Here is a 17,866-nt window from a genome sequence, read left to right on the forward strand (position 1 = left end):
TACAGCTTTCGACTTGGTTCGGTCTCTCTCAAGCTAATCTCTGAACTCAAAACACTACTACTGAACTCAACATGTTACTATTACTCCGCGTACAGGCAGGTTATATATAGCTTTTGACCTACCTTCGAGAACATTCTCGAGGAAAACTGCTATGCGTTCTAGAATATTCTCGCTCCGTCTATAGCATATCACCAATTTTCCCCCAAATATCTGCCCACCAGCGGCCGAGCGGTAAAGTACTGGTAGTGAACACTGGCAGTTCTGTCCGAGGTCCGAATCCCGCAAAACGTCTGGCTGCATGGGTGTTTTCGTGGTTTTCCCCATTTTTAACGTGTATACGAGCCAGTTTCCCTTAGAAAGTCCTCCACGAAAGCATTCCTCCCCTTAGGCAGATAGCCCTAGTGTGCTTTGCCATAATTAAATACATCAACACCAATACCAGCAAATGTCTCTAAATGGGCGATTTCGCGCAAAATCTGGAAACCCCGCCCTTAGCTGTCACTTTCTGGCAACCCTAACCCGCTTTGCTGGGAAGCTATCTTACCGCAGCTAGGCATTTCGCAACAATATTAACATCCTTCCAAGAATTATTAATTTTGCAGAACTACAGTGTCTATCTTAACAATTTCTTTACCTAGTCAAGTAACTTAAATACACGGTAGGTGTTTGTGCGAAAAGTACTTTTTTTAGCATCATATGCATAAAACACAATTTCTCTAAACTTTATCTGAAACATTTAATGGCATCCAAAGGTATTAAAGAGATAACATGTTTTCAGTCTTGTAAGTGTCTGCCACTGTGATTTAAATAATAAAGAGCAACAGAACGTAGCAAAATGTGTTTAGATAATTTTGCCCTAAATATCTTTTGTTGTTTATGTGGCCCTTTCGTACATGCACAACAATATACGTTTTGATGTACAAACCATTATGGCATGCCGATGGTTAATAGGATATCAATCATCGCTTTGGATCGAAAAGAATTGTGTTATGTCAGTTGTGTGTGAAAATCAAAACAATGATAAAAATTTTGTTTCCGAAAATTAATTAGCACAGTGAATATAGCAGTTATGAATAAAATAATAAGACCCTCTGAAACCTATTAAATAAGCATTACGTAATTATAGTTATGCAAAACTGAATAAATAAAAAAATTTCAACAAAGATAACGTTGGTAGGCTAAGCAAAATTATTGTGAAACATAGCAATAATACTAATTATGAGCGTCTTCGAAAAAAAAAATGTAAGGATGATATTTGAAATCAGAAGAAAATGTGCAATTATTCACACATTTTGTTTTCCTTGATAGCTTTGGTTGTTTCACTAGAGCAATTAAACGTTTTCATAAGAGTTTGACGTTTCATAATTGATTCTAGTCCAAGTAATTAGAATTTAATAGATATTATGAAGTGGATTAAGAATTGTATTCTTTTAGTATAGAAGATCTTATGTCGTGCATAAGATCTTCATGTGTGTGGCAACACTGTAGTTTACTTTAGTTGAAAAGTTTTAAATGTGTTACAAAAGAAAAACACTTCTTTCAAGTGTTAAAAAGTAAAAGTTCCAAGTATTAAAAGTTTATCCAAAACTCATTACTCAAGTCAAATTTTCTATACACAGATTTTTGTTAAAATTTGATTAGATATTTCTTTGTAAAATATTAACTACCGGAGTTAAACATACACAGTGATGATAAAAATTTCTCTTAAATTATGTAAGTTAATTGAATAACATCTTTGTGAAAAAGCAAACAAAATAACGAACCTGAACCTTTTGATAACATATTTTGAGTAACCCAAAATTACAAGCACTCAATTAATTTCAACACTTGTGATCAGTAGTCAGTAAACGCTTAGCAAATTTCAACGAAACTTAATTTTACAGAGTGCAGTATCAGCTATACTATTTTCTAAGAATTATTTCATGACTATTGTGGTAATATACATTAATTTTTCTCCGTTGAGTTAATCTAAGATCTGATTTATTATTTTCAAACGGTCGTAATCCTAATCATAGTCGAAGTTTGTTATAACTGATAAATATTATAGTACCCGTTCCATTACAACGACTGTAATCGTTATAACAAAACAAGAATCGTTATAACAAGCATCGACTGTGTTTCTAATTTTATAAAAGATTAGAAAGAGGAAATTTTAGAAAGTAGGTATTTATTGATAGTTTTTGTCACTAAAAATGCTACTTCCTAAAGTTTGGGTAATTAAAAAAGTCAGCTTTTTAAACTAAGAGTGTGAATGCGGTTTGGTGTAAAAAATATTCTGTTATAGGAGATCAGGTTAAATTCTTAGCTCACAGATTCTTTTGAATTTTGGATTTCCTCTATGAACATTAATTAATTCTTAATTTCAACAGCGCTAAGTACTGGTATAGTAAACTTTGTACTACGTAGAAATTCTCTCGTGACACATAGTTATCCCAGGCTATGAAGGAGAAAAATATTTCTTGAAAGTGGAAAAATGTGCGTGGTTTGCTGAGCTGCATTTCGTAAAAGGGAACATCAACAATCTCGAACCTTTTATTTTATTAAATTGGTGTTGCTCCTATGCTTCAGGTATACAACAAAGCCTACAAGTGGTGTTGTCCTTCTTTTCAGCCTACAGGTGAAGGCTGAAACCAAGGAAGCGTAAAAAAATATTTATACTTGAAAACAACATATAACTAGAAAAAGCATACGCGAAAACAAAATTTAGGAAATTGCAGTTAACGATAAAATTGTTATGGAGAATTTGTTGAAGGATAACGAAAAAATAGATAGAAAATATGCAAATAATCAATAGATTTGAAAAATCCAATTAGGTAAACGGTTGAGAAAGTATTCTTTTTTACATTTAAAGTGGTCTTTGGTATCATTTAATGATGGCACGAAATGTACTTTTAATAACCCTTGATATCATCTTTTAAAATGACCTTTAGCTCTATACGATAACTTTAAATGACTCATTTTGAGTAGCATGAATACCTAAATTAAACAAAGATAAAATAAAAATTTAAATTTTAAGTTCAAATTAAATAACATAGCATTCCTTAAAAGAATATTTTAGCCCCTTTTTTAGGTCATTTTTTTTTAAAACCGATTTTTCAACTTCTGTTTTCCTCCTTTATTATTTATTTAATGTTTATGCGAAAAACGGGTAAACTAAATTGCCAAAGGCATGCCTGTACTGGGAATGTGCTATGAAATTTAATTGAAAATAGTGTTATTCAACAGTATGGGAAATTTAACTAACTAAACTAGTCATCCCTATCTCTCATTTCCCTTTGAAGAGCTATTAAATGCTTCGAGAATGGTACACAAAGGGAGGATTGTGCCGCGAGCTCAAAGCAGGCATTAAACAACCTATCCCTTCCCTAAATCCACAAAATCGAAACGCATGCAGGCGCACGCATATGACCTCCAGCTGTAAAACTCCGTTTTAGGTATCAACGGCAAGCTGCCGGATGCCTTTTGACATCAAACGTCACGTTTACCAGAAATGCAGATTCCGTCTAAGTTCGTTTAATCTCCGAAACAGGGTTGACACTGTCCGTGTGGTGGACATATATTAATTTGCTAATAACAAGCCCCCGCTCTGCATCAGAGTGCAGAGCGCGCACTTCGAAGGTTGTCACGCATTGGGAGTGAAGCGGTGGTGGTGGAGGTGGATCAGCAGAGAGGTGTGCGAGGTCGGAGTCCTGCTCTTTGTCAACTGCAGATTGATAGAAAGGATTAGGTTTCACACCGAGGTTGACGGGCTTGAGACTTGTGGTTATGTTGGCGAAAGTTACATATACTGCAGAGTTTTGATTCAGTCTCGTGTGGCTATTATAAAGACAGACTTTGCTGTGTGATTACGTCTGAAATTGCAATAGAAAAGTAAATTTTGAAAATCTGACGACTACAATCTGCACTTCGTTCTCGAATTGTAGGTTATGGCTAGCCTGATATGCATGATATAAAGTTTTGTTTAATTACCTCTTGCAAAAGCATTCAACTAAGATACCGGACGCCGTCATACTCTGAAAAAAATTTTTGTAGATTAGTAAATATAATTATTACTTTTAAAGGAACTTGAGGAAAAAGTTCAAGTAAAATTAACAATGAGCACTGGCATTACACTCAGCCTTAGCGTTAGGTAACTTAACCATTGTCTCGAGATAGCGAGTTATAAAGGGGCGGCAAAAATTGAACATTAAAACAAATTTCAAGTAAAAAACTTTCATGTTAAGGTCGATTTACTGAAATATCAATTTACCAGGTATCGAATAACGAATAAATACACATTTCTATATTTTAACATTTCTTCTGTTTCTAAATAACTGAAATGCACAGCTTCATCGAAATGTTTGATACTGTGACGGCTAATAAGGACACAGTCACAAAGTATTTTTATAAAGCGAAGCGATATTTTTATGTAGCTTAGTAATCGTATAGTTTTAATCCCTCTAGTTCAATGAATAGAGGATAAATAAAAAAATACTAATTTTTAAGGCTACAGAATGTTTAAATACATATACGAAATAATCTCAATTAAAGTCGCCTCGAACGAGCGGAGGCTGGTTGTTAGCCCAAGGCATAAGATGAGGATTAGTGTCCTATATAAAGTTCGGTGTTTTGTGCCTTTTCTTACTCCTTTTCGGCCTATTTGCTGTGGTAGGCTTAACACTAGTGGTAGACTTAGACCCTAAGCAATGCTTTCAGTGTGGAAAATGGCTGAAACACCGACAGGTTTATGCAGCTAAACGGACATCATCAATAACAAAAATCTGAAAGAATTGCACGACTCTAAATAAAAGCCGAAGCGATTAGTTGGTCAAATTTATAATCATAAATCTATCTATTGTGTTAATTTACTTGAGAGGGTATACTGAATGTCTTAGTTCCCTTAAGTAAAACAATTGCATATCATTAGCTTTGATGACTACATCTTTAAAATAAGAATTATTAAAATGTAAAGAATTAAATGTTCAGAGAAGAAGGAAGTAAAATTATTAAATAAAATATGGAAATATTTTCTCATTTTAAACCAACACCAAACTGAAACTGGAAATTTGATTTTCCATAAGAAAATCCAGGCGAGAGAATATATTATTCTGAAAAACGTTTTTAAAAAAGAATTCTTTAACATTTTGTTGCAATCAATTTAAATTTATTTGCTTAAAAATATATAAAACATTTTATCTGATTATTTTAAGACTCATTTTACTGTGTTTGGAAAAAAATTAGCCTCCACGTAAAGGTAAAATGTAATCTTACGGTTATTGTGATAACATAAAACAATAATAAAAAAAATCTGGTGTGTACACCACATGACTTCCTTGTACGGAATATTAAATTATATGAATTTTTTCTTGCATTTCATTTAAATTTATTGGATTGAATTAAATCTACTTCGCCGACAGCGCATAAACCACAATAGAATAAATGCATTCTTTAAAATTCACTCTAGTATTTGTTTACCATAGCGACACTCTGGTGCTAGATTCACTTAACAGTATTATATTTCGTTCATACTATAACTCAGAATGCACAAAATTTATATCATTTAAAGAATAGAATTATCTAATACTATAATAAAGCTAGAATGATGTATAAAAGAAATTAAGCAAACAAAACAAAAAAGAAACAGTTTTTCACAGACGGTTGAGTATTTCTCATTCAATTAATTCAGTTCTCACTTCGCGACAAGGCAAAAATACATAAAAACTCAAAATATCTATATTAAAAATTACGAAGTAAATCTTAAACACTTATTTCCTTGAAAGAATTCCAGAAAGAATTAAGCATGATTCAATTGGCAATAACAAATGAATGCGTTATCTTTGTTGTTGCGAAGCTAAGTTTCTCTAGATTAGCAACAAATCCACTAGTCTCCTGTATCAAATGTAAACAATAATGGCCGCCATAAAAAAAAAAAAAGGCTTAGCGGCACTTAGACAACTTTAAAATTGTTGATAATTCTAAATATATTGCATACAGATTTACTAAAGGCATAATAATATTAACCGGAAGATAAAATCAACATAATACAATCATTTTTAAAGCAAAAAATGTACAATTTACAAATATATAAGAGTAAAGAAACTGAGATCACTGAGCCGGGTAACAGAGTGTATTATATATATAAATATATTTATATACGTTTGGTGCGGCCGATTGCAGCCAAAATACGAGGTGCACATCTACATGTTATAGCAGTCCTATATACAAAATTTCAACGTTCTGAGGCTACTCGTTTTTGAGTTATGCGAGATACGTACGTACGTACATACGTTCGTACAGACTCCACGAAAAATTCTCTTCAGAATTAATCTCTTCAGAATTTTAAAGCAGTTTTATAATTTTTTTTGGAGGAAACGAGTCTTTTATTCTGTTCTTACTTACAGATGTCACGCAAAAACATCGTTAAATTGCATTCGATAGCGGTCAAAATGGATATTTTCGTTGAAATATGCTGCTTGAAACTTTTCGCGATTACAATACTTCCTTTTTACTTCGTACAAGGAAGTAAAAAAGGAATCGGATATAGAAACGCGTAGTTCTTACTAATTTTCTGAACACAAATATTTCATTTAAAACTGTTTATTAAATCTAGGTATCCAGTTCACAAAAGTACATCAATATTGATCAAAAGAAATTCATAGAAGTGTATCAATCAGTTTGATGCTATGGTTACTGTATCTGAATTATTTATTTTTGTGACAAAAGATTTCTTTATTCTGGTAACTATTAGTTTCGTCATAATTTCTCTTGTGAGTAACATTATAAGCACTGCTAAACTTTAAGGGGCTCGCGCTAACTCTTTGTTGAATTAGTTTGTAATTTGAGAGCCCCTTTTTTCCGTTTTCTTATATGTTTATTTCGGAAAAAAAAAATGTCTTGCATGCCATAATCATACCACGATAATTAATGTTTTAAATTTGTATGGTTTTTTGACAACTGTACAAAAAGCCATTTAACTGCATTTTGATTCGATGGAGCTGGTATTGTATAAGGAGAAAATCAAGGGTTGCTATTACACCGTGTACCGTAGGTTTGTAGATAGCCATTGCTTATGGTTTGCAATTAACATATGCACATGGTTTGCAGTTAGCCATTGCATATTATGGTTTGCAATTAGCCGTTGCATATGGTTCCATGGTTTGCAATTAGCATTAGACTATTAATTGCAAAACATTAAATGCAAGGCAACCTTTCGAAATATTTCTTGATAAATTGTACGTTTTTTATCACCAACTCACTTTAGAATTAAATGAGAAAGTTAAATATTTAGATATCGTAATGTAAGGATCTTAAGTTTTACTAACGTTTATTTTATTTTAAATCTTTACTATCACTTCTTATTTTCTACTTCCGGCCAGAATTATAAGCGTGAAGGTTTTTATGCAAAGTTTGTCTGGCGAACGCCAAGTACTTAAGTTGTGGCTTTTTGCCAAGCAAAAAAGAGAGGAAGCAGTAAGTCAACGCAGGCCGCTTACCTTAGAAGTTACGCAGTTGCTGTTCGCCTTCCAGGCCAGAGGTTTTAATCCTCTTGATAAATTAAACGTATTGTAGTGTCCACAGTCTCTGTGCTACATACGCTTCCTGTTATTATAAGGCCAATCTTCCACGTGTATTATTCTAAAGTTAAATTAGAGTTTAGTTTTATTTTTTTTTACTTTTACGTTAGACCCCGAGTGGCGGGTCATTGTATTCCGAAGTACGGAAGTTATTGTATATAGAGAAAAATAAAGGGTTTTGTATACCCTTCGTCTGTATCCCGTCTACTTACTACAATTAGTGAACATAGCTTTAGTAAGCTCTCTGTTCCGAGTCAGGTCCTTGTATGTTCCCGAAGAAGGTTAGAAGGAACATTGAACCTGATAGTGGCGCCCAACGAAGAAGAATAACCATGGCCGAGTTTCAAGAAGAACCTGTGCTGCCTGCAGAAACGGCTCAGAATCCAGAAATGCCAGCTGCCGCCCTGGAAGGATTCGGGTACATAGCCCAGACCATGCGCGCTTCGATGAAACCAGAAGCAACGTTTAATGGAAACTCACCGGTAACCAGTTTTTTGGAAAAATTGGATGACCACTTCATGCTCTACCCCGTGCACGAGTTTCAAAAAGTTACCTTAGCTACCAGCGCTTTGAGGGGCCAAGCGCTTAACTGGTTCAAATGTATCGGCAGAAGTCTCTTGGGTCAAGCAGGAAGTCCCACCTATAATTACGAAAATTTCAAGACTGCCCTACTAAAAGCCTTCCCTGTTGTAAGGGATCGTGCGAAATTAGAAACGGAACTTTTTAGTATATATCAACAAAGAATCGAAAACATCTCGAGCTTTACTTTAAGAAAAATTCACGTTTTCAAGCTCTTGTACGGAAACCGTCCGGATCCTGAAATAATTCAAGTGATTTTGCCGAGGTTACTACCCCAAGTGCAAGACTTTATTGAATTAAGAAATCCGACTACACTGGAAAAGTTATTTGAGCTAGCAATCCAGTTTGAATGTAGAAGAACGGCGGACGTCGAAAGAAGACGCCAATATCAACAGCGAAACCAATTTGGTACGCCAAGACTACAGCAAACTCAAGCATACGGCTACGGAGAAAAAGCGAATCAGTGGGCAAGGAAACCCGAGCGTTCAAAAACAGCCGGCGAACGTCGACAGTTCAATAGCAACCCAGGAAAAAAGTCTCAAGGCCAGGGGAAAAAGAAGGAAAGCACGGAAAGGAAAAATAATTTAAACTAAAACGGATTTCTGCTGACGAGAGGGTGCGGAAATCCGAAGGCCACGAAAACCCCTCTTCCTACAAGTTAAATACAGTAATGGTGAAAAATTTGACTCTTCCGAAGATTGAAGTCTTGGTGAATAATATCCCGGCCACCGCACTCCTGGATACCGGCGCGCAGTGTTCCTGTGTGGCAGAAGTCTTTTTTAGAAAGTATTTTCGCAAATACCGCATATATAATGCGGATAATACGACATTATTAGCGGCGCAAGGAGAACAATGTAAGTGCGTAGGTAAAGTACCTTTGTATATCCGTATCAAGGACGAACAAGTAAAGGTGATGTTTTTTATAGTAAAGAATTTGCAAGCACATTTGATCTTAGGAATAGACTTTCTTTCAGGCGCACAAGCTACACTGAATTTTAATGAAGCGTCCCTTAAGCTGACAATGAAACCAGTGCGTGTAGAAAAGGTTGAACCGCCAAGGTTAAATCTTGACCACCTGCCTAATGACGAGCAAGATAGAATCCGACAAGTGGTAAGTGAATTTGCTTCGTTATTTAGTGATATTCCAGGATTTACTCAGGTTACTAACCATAGTATTGACACCGGAGATGCATTGCCAGTTCGTCAAAAACCATACCGGTATGATAAGAATAAGGAAAAAATTATAGAATGGCATATTACCGATATGCTACGTAAAAAGATCATAACGCCCATCTCAAGTAGTTATGCTAGCCCGGTGGTTTTATGTAAGAAAAATAATGATTATCCTTTGGAGCATCCAAAAAGGTGGAGATTCGCTATTGATTACCGTAAATTAAATTCCATAACGAAATATCCGGTATATCCGTTGCCGATCATAGAAGAAATTTTAAGGAACATAAAATCAACCAAATTTATGACGACTTTAGACTTAACGACTGGTTATTTTCAAATAGGGGTGAGGCCTGAGGACGTGCCTAAGACTGCTTTTATAACCAAGTCTGGCACTTATGCATTTTTGCGTATGCCGTTTGGCCTTTCAGGCGCCCCGGCAACATTTCAGCGATGTATGGACATTGTGCTAAGGCCTGTTCTTGGAAAGTCCACATTTATCTATTTAGACCATATCATTATTACTAGTGATAATCTCGACCAACATATACAGGATTTAAGACAGGTGTTTTCTTTATTAAATGAGGCCGGTCTAAAAGTTAATGTCGAAAAGTGCAAATTTGCAGCCCCTGAATTAAAATGGTTACAAAATATCTCAAAAAAGGATCGAGACAGATGAATCAAAAATAATCGCTGTACAAAAGTATCCGACTCCAAACACGGCAAAGAAGCTCTCTTCTTTTCTAGGACTTTGTTCATATTATAGGTCCTTTATAAAAGATTTTGCGGCTATCGCTGAGCCATTGTTAAAATTAAAAAGGAAAAAGGCAAGATTCTCGTGGACGGCCGAAGCCAATAGTGCTTTCGAAAAATTAAAACAAGCATTAACGCAAGCCCCTGTGTTAAAATTTCCTGAAAAGGATGAAAATTTAGAAATTTCAGCGGATGCTTCGGATTATGCGGTAGGAGCGGTACTTTCGCAAAATCAGCAGCCCGTGGCATTTTTTAGCCGAACTTTAAATCAAACACAAAGAAACTATTCCGCGACCGAGAGAGAGGCACTTGCAGTTCTGTTAGCAGTGCAAAAGTTCCGAGTCTATTTTGGAAAGGCGCCGATAACAGTATACTCTGATCATGCGGCGGTAACTAGATTGTACTCAGGGAAAAATTTATCCCCAAGGTTAATAAGATGGGCACTCAAGCTGCAAGAATATAATCTGGTAATCAAGCATACCCCCGGAAAGGAAAATATCGTAGCAGATGCCCTGTCACGAATTAAATTAGACGAACAGGGTAATACCGTAAACGTTGCAATGCTGACAGCGTGTACAATAAATTCCCGAGAAAATGTAATAACAGAACTGGGTAAGGATCCTGAGTTTGGAAGTATTTATGAGTATTTGAAGGATCCTGAAAATTTTTGCCACCAAGATATTATGGCGATAAGAAATAGGGCGGCCCATTACGAACTAATAGATGGTCTATTATTCTACACAAAAACTACGAATTCCAACAACGAATTTCGACCTGTTGTCCCAGCTAGTCTTAGATTAAATATCCTGCATGAGCTCCATGACAGCCCTTTAGCTTCTCATGCTGGTATTCGAAAAACTATCCAACGCGTACGCGAGGCAGTCTACTTTCCTGAACTGCAAAAGTTAACAAGGGCGTATGTCCAGTCCTGCCCAACATGTCAAGCCGTTAATTATATTAATTTCCGCCCGGCCGGGTTTCTAAATAGTATTAAATCCGAATTTCCAAATGAAATAATTGGCATCGATTTATTGGGCCCTTTCCCAAAAAGTCAGTTAAATAAAAGTCGCTATCTCCTTGTTATGGTTGATCATTTTAGTAAATGGACCGAAATTGTTCCCTTAAAACGAGCCTCCGCGAAATTAGTTACTGATTCTATTTTAAATAAATATATTTTAAAATACGGGGCGCCCCTAAAAGTTATATCGGATAATGGTCCTCAATTTGTAAGTAATATATTTGAAGACATGTGCCAAAAACTGGGCATACGTCATTTAAAAATGGTCCCGTATCGGCCGCAATCAAATATAGCGGAACGGGTCAACAGAAATATAGTGAAAATTATCCGTAGTTATGTTAAAAATTTTCATAAAAGCTGGGATAACTATGTCAATGAATTTGCTTTCGCCCTTAGGACCGCAAAACATGATACAACGGGCAAAACTCCTGCTGAGTTATTTCTAGGCAGAAAGATTATAACACCGTTAGATAAACTATTTTATGTGCAACAAAGAGCCCCAGAATTTAAAATGGGTGATATAGAAAAACTAATAAAAGAAGCAAAAAAGAATACGGAAGTAGCACAAAGAAAACAGAAATTATATTATGATTTGAAACGACGGGGAGTAACTTATAAAGTAGGGGATGAAGTTTTAAAAATTAAGCATTCACTTTCTTCAGCACCAGAAGATAAAACTGCCAAATTTTTTCCACGATTTGAAGGACCATATGTTATAGAAAAAATAACTCACGCTGTTGTAGGGTTAAAAGCCAGAAATGGTGAAACCTGTTCCGCAAACATTGATCAAATCAAGCCCTACTTCGATCGTAATAAAATGCAAATCTTTTGCAGGATCCGGCACGGCAGACACCGCAGGTACAAGTTCCAGAGGTGAAAAAACGACAAGTACAAGGGCAAGCCAATGAGAGACAGAAGCAAATGAAAAGAAAATTGCCCCGCGGAAAAATGGAAGGTAACAAGAAAAAGAAGCCGTTCCACCGTCCAGAAAACAGAGTTCACGAACACCCCCAGAATGAAGAAGGGAGAAGGACGACGTATGTGAAGAGGACCAGGAGAAATGACGGCAACTATAACCCGGCTTTAAAACGGAAGATCTACTCATCCGACAGAACTCTCCGCAGCAAAATTCGCCGAACTGCGGAAGGGCCATCAGCGGCGGAGGAAAAAGTACAAGAAAAATTTGAACGGCCAACAACGAGGTCCAAGCAGGATCACGACAGAAGTTTCCCGGTTCCGCCAAGACCAGCTGCCATCAAACGGCAAAGACCACAAGCAGAGGAGAAAAGGAAAGTATTCAAGGGTGGCCGTACTGGTAAAAAAAGGAAGCTTCCAGAGGAAAGCACTGAAGGGCGAGCCCGTACAAGAAGGAGGATAAACCAAGCTACTATCTGCACTACCTTTAAAGACTGGGCCCAGAAAAGGATGTCCGAATATTACAAAGATAAGTAAAATTTTATGTTACTTTGCAAACTTAAGTTAATCTTTCATTCTTACTGCAAGTGGCAGATTTCAAGAAGTTTTACCTCATGCGAGGTCTACCTTTATCGCCAAAAGGGCGAGAAATGAGTTGTGACCGATTTTCGTATTATGTTTTTAAATTACTCGTGCGTAAAACTAAAGTTGATGTAGAATAGCGTTGTGTAAAGACTTAAATGTTGTAAAAAGTTATTGTATAAATTTTATTTAAAACATTCTAGTAAGAAAGAAGTTTTAGTCTGAAAGACTTTTTGAAATGTAGTATTATTTCAATGTAGAAAGAATTGGCACTTGCTTTGAAAAGAATAGAAGTTAACAATGTACTACTAATGTATGTTTTCAAATGTGTAAAATTAACGGCATGTTGATATGTTCTTAGATACATGTGAACTGTTATTTTAAATGTTAAGAAATACCGTGATATGGTAAAAGTGAAAGTAATGTTAAAAAATTTGTTATTCGTGTGACTGTAAAGATTAAATCATGGCGAATATGTGGTAAAGGTTGAATGATGAGTTGAATGATGTAGTTAGGCTCTCTGACGCTACACTTTAGAGTTAGCCACTTTTAGAATAGTACCTCAGGGTTTAGAGTTGAAAGTAGGGTGTGTTAAGAGGTCTCGTTATGTTGAATTTTAACACGTTAGTGTTTTGATTGTAGGAGGAAGTGTGGCACACGTAGACAGAAACACATTCGTGTTTGGTGTTTTTTTACAACACATGTCAGAGAGCACGGGGAGAGATAATTAAAATAGTCATGAATGAAAAGAGAATGTTAAGAGAAGTATATTCTATATGTTATTTGCAATGTCATTGTGTAACATTTCATTAAACTAGTTTTCCTTCCAGATCTCTGGAAGGAACCAGAATTGAATAAAGCTCCTGTTTAGATGCAGTACAGATGAAAAAAAGATTGTTGTATATCCTGGGAGCTGCTATTGTAACAAATTTCTTTCTTTTAAATTTTCTAGTTTCTAGAGAAGTTATGGTTGTAAAAGGTTGGCCTCGCGTTAGATTCTAGAGCTAAAAGTTTTCAACAAGGTCATTTTAGACCTCAGTTTCAAACTAATTAACTCTGGCGGGAAGTATGTAAGGATCTTAAGTTTTACTAACGTTTATTTTATTTTAAATCTTTACTATCACTTCTTATTTTCTACTTCCGGCCAGAATTATAAGCGTGAAGGATTTTATGCAAAGTTTGTCTGGCGAACGCCAAGTACTTAAGTTGTGGCTTTTTGCCAAGCAAAAAAGAGAGGAAGCAGTAAGTCAACGCAGGCCGCTTACCTTAGAAGTTACGCAGTTGCTGTTCGCCTTCCAGGCCAGAGGTTTTAATCCTCTTGATAAATTAAACGTATTGTAGTGTTCACAGTCTCTGTGCTACATACACTTCCTGTTATTATAAGGCCACTCTTCCACGTGTATTATTCTAAAGTTAAATTAGAATTTAGTTTTATTTTTATACTTTTTTACGTTAGACCCCGAGTGGAGGGTCAGTGTATTCCGAAGTACGGAAGTTATTGTATATAGAGAAAAATAAAGGGTTTTGTATACCCTTCGTCTCATACTCAGCCCTGAAAAACCGTATAACCACATAACAGACCTGTCTACTTACCACAATAACTTAACCTGTCTACTTACCACTTAACCTGTCTACTTACCACAATTAGTGAACATAGCTTTAGTAAGCTCTCTGTTCCGAGTCAGGTCCTTGTATGTTCCCGAAGAAGGTTAGAAGGAACATTGAACCTGATAGTAACATTAAATATTTATTGTATGTTTGGACCTCGCTGGGCAGCATTTAGTTTCCAAACGGCTTTTGCCCAGCTTGCTTGTTTGTTTGTTTACCCAGCTTGCTTTGCTAGAATTTTGCTTAGTAAGATAAACATAAGTGTTTTTTAAACTGACTTCTAAATTCAGAATTTTTGAAACCACCAGTAGTGATAATCGGTATCCTACAGGTTTTACTACATCTCTCAAAAGCTCTATGAAGTCTCAGTATAAGCACTGTAATTGCTAAGTCCTTAATTATAATAACTATCAATGTATTAATAATTTATAAAACTGCCAAGTCCGTTAACAATCTAAAATTAATTTTCTATTAGAATCAAAATAATTTTATGGATTATTTATTGAAAAATAAGTATGAATTCATAAATTACCATTAGGAAAATTAATGAATTATCTTGCTATATCTTTACAAAGTAGGTAATTGCAGCAAAGCAGCTATAAAATTAAAAAAAAAATTGAATGATTAAGAATTAAAAGCAATTTTTAATGTTTTTATCCAAAAACATGAAATAAAAGGAAGTAACATGTTCACGGCTGGAAGGTAAAAGGATATAAACATTAAATTTCATATTAAAGCATGAAGTAAAATTAAATGATTTTCAGGATTTCCTAGACTTGGCCTTTAATAGGAAAACTGCATAATGAAGTTTTTAATAGTGTAAAGCTAAACATTTTAAAGATTATCGTTATTAGATTCCCTGAAGCTGAACGAGTTTTCAGCTCGAAGACAATGTCTCCATAATATGATTTTTAACAGTATATATTTCATATTTAATGACAATCTTCTTAAACGGGAAATTTTTAATAGAATTTGAAGAATAGCTTTAGGTAGTAACGCTTTTGTTAAATCATTTTTCAGCTTTAGAATCTTCTAAAAGGTCAATTAATGTAAAAGAAGAAAACTTAGTAATTTTTTATTTTCTGTGGTAGTGGTAATTTTTTATGTTTCTTAAAATTTCAAAACTAAAATAAATTGTTAATGCACAATTACTTGTTTTCTGTTTTCGTAAAGTAAAACATTAAATCTAAACCTAATATGTTTGCTTATAAGAACAAAAGCGAACTCTTTGTTAAAGCTTTCATAGCTCACCACATTTTTATTTTTTCCTATTCACTGCCATATTTCATGAAAAATATTTTTGCCACATGACAAAATATTAGATATAAGCAAGGGTTACTCACTGAACCAATATGGTGAACACCTGTTTAGGGCTTGGCAACATTTTGTGATGCCGTTATCAAATATGGAAGCAGAATTAAGTTTCTAAAAATTTTGTTTCATGGAGTTAATTAAATTCCCAATTAAATTGAGAACTACAACTAATCTTTTAATTTTATTATCATTTTCATTTTAAACAAAATGAATTCACACACACACAAAATGAACATATGTACACTGCAAGGGAGGATCTGGCAATTGTCAAAATCACATGAAAGGAAAAAGAGTTTGGCAAATGCAAATGATCAGTATTTCAACTCAGTTTAGATGACGTTGAAAGGAGAAACGGCATCTGAAGCACCGTATAAAAGAAAAGTTGTGTAGTGGATTTCTCATTCGGAAAGCGCTTTGTAAGGTCGGAGGTTAATCGGAATATCGTGTTATGCCTCGAATTATAATAAGAAATCCTTACCAGCAAGTTTCGGAATTCGACAGAGGCAGGAACGGTGCCTATCGAGAATGTGAATTATCGTTCCCTGAAGTCGCCCGTCCAATGGTCGACACCAAACACAGTCATGCGAATATGGAATAAATGGGTTTCTGTGGGTCATACTGAATGGCATGCTGGATCTTAATGCCCTCTCATGACTCTAGAAGTCACTCTAGAAGTCAGACATACTCAGCCCTGAAAAACCGTATAACCACATAACAGACCATTAGTCAGGAAATGGGCATGTTTCTAGCACGCTCAGTATTCGCACGTACAGAGTGTCGATGTTTGCAACAGAGTGAACTGTCAGCACGGCGACCATTACTTTAAGACCTCCACTGACAAGAGAGACGGCGACTGTGGTGCGTCGAACGAGGAACCCGGATACAGCAGTGGCACAATGTCGTCTTTTCAGAGGTGTCCCGGTTCTGTGTACAGTATTTTGATGGCCGTATACGTGTGTGGAGACTCCGAGAAGACCGCACGTCGCCTGCTTGCATTTAATGTCGGCATAGGGGCCCTTCACCTGGTGTGATAGTTTTGGCAGCCATTGGGTACACGACACGCACATCTCTAGTTCGGGACTGACGGTAATGTGAACGCAGATCGATAGATTTCTGACATCTTACATCCAGTGGTTGTGCCCTATCTTCGAGGCCTACCAAACGCCATCTTCCAACAAGATAATGCAAGATCATATATTTCAAGTTGTGTTCTGACCTTCCTTGATACACAGGGATTGCTGCCCCGGCCTGCAGGGTCTCCAAATCTGTCACCCACTGAAAACATCTGGTCATGGTTTGCTGAGAGACTGGCTCGCCACCCCTCTCCAGCTAATACGGTTGATGAGGTGTGGCATAGACTCTTGAAACAGCATGGAATGAGTTGCCCGTTTCTGTCATCCAAGCCTAGTTCGACTCCATGCCTAACCGGGTAAGGGCTGTTTTAGCTGCCAGAGGTAGCAGCTGTTTCTACTAATTTCGCACCCGTGTAAATCCCCAAAATGCTTACAGATTTAATCATTTTGTATTCATGCATACTGTTTACGTACAATAAATATGATTTTTTTTCATTTGCTTTCGTTCACGGTGTTGCAATTTTAATGGCCAGCAGTGTATTAAAGACCACAAAATGCGTTAAAATTATTTGTACGGTGGGAAAAATATTCCTGACAGATTTAGCGAAATTTCTAGCAACTTCTAAGCAGCTACAACTTCTCCTAGAAACGTGTGCTTGTAGAACAGGACATTTGATTCTACGTGAAGTGTTGTACCCTTGGATCTAAGGTACTGCCTCCAAGATTGTGTTGCGCGAAGAGCAGTGAATCAAGCGGAAAACAAATAACGGACAATAACATATTTCTGCTACTTTCAAATAAAATTAAGGATTTAGGAGGATAATCTTGTTGTATATTTAAAATTCTCATAAAATTTCCAGATAATTTTGAATTGCTGAATAGTTTTGCTAAATATGATAAACATATAAATGTGTTAAGGAGAAGCACAGGTTTTATCAATTATACTGCTACTCCCTGATTCTGGTGTTAGTTAATGATTATAGTCATAATTACTGTTAGCCACTTATTTGCTGATAAAAAATAACAACTATATAGTTCAGAAAAAAAGGCCACACAGTAACTATATTAATACGTTAATACTGGTAGTAGCTTTAGTTTGCCCTTCAGTTATCTTTTAATGTGTCTCCTTCACCATGCATGACATGGGCCATTCATGGGCGAGAAAAGGACTCAAAGTAATATAGAAAATCATTTTTTACAATAATTTTCAGTTCCTTGAGTTGAAGGAATGTTTTTCTTTCGATTCCATTTCTAATGATAACGGCCTTCTGAACTGTTTTTTTAAGGTGCTTGAGGATACT

Source organism: Stegodyphus dumicola, chromosome 3 (assembly GCF_044657685.1).
Source record: "Stegodyphus dumicola isolate Sdum_Otavi_A_Nest chromosome 3, ASM4465768v1".
Lineage (NCBI taxonomy): Eukaryota > Metazoa > Arthropoda > Arachnida > Araneae > Eresidae > Stegodyphus > Stegodyphus dumicola.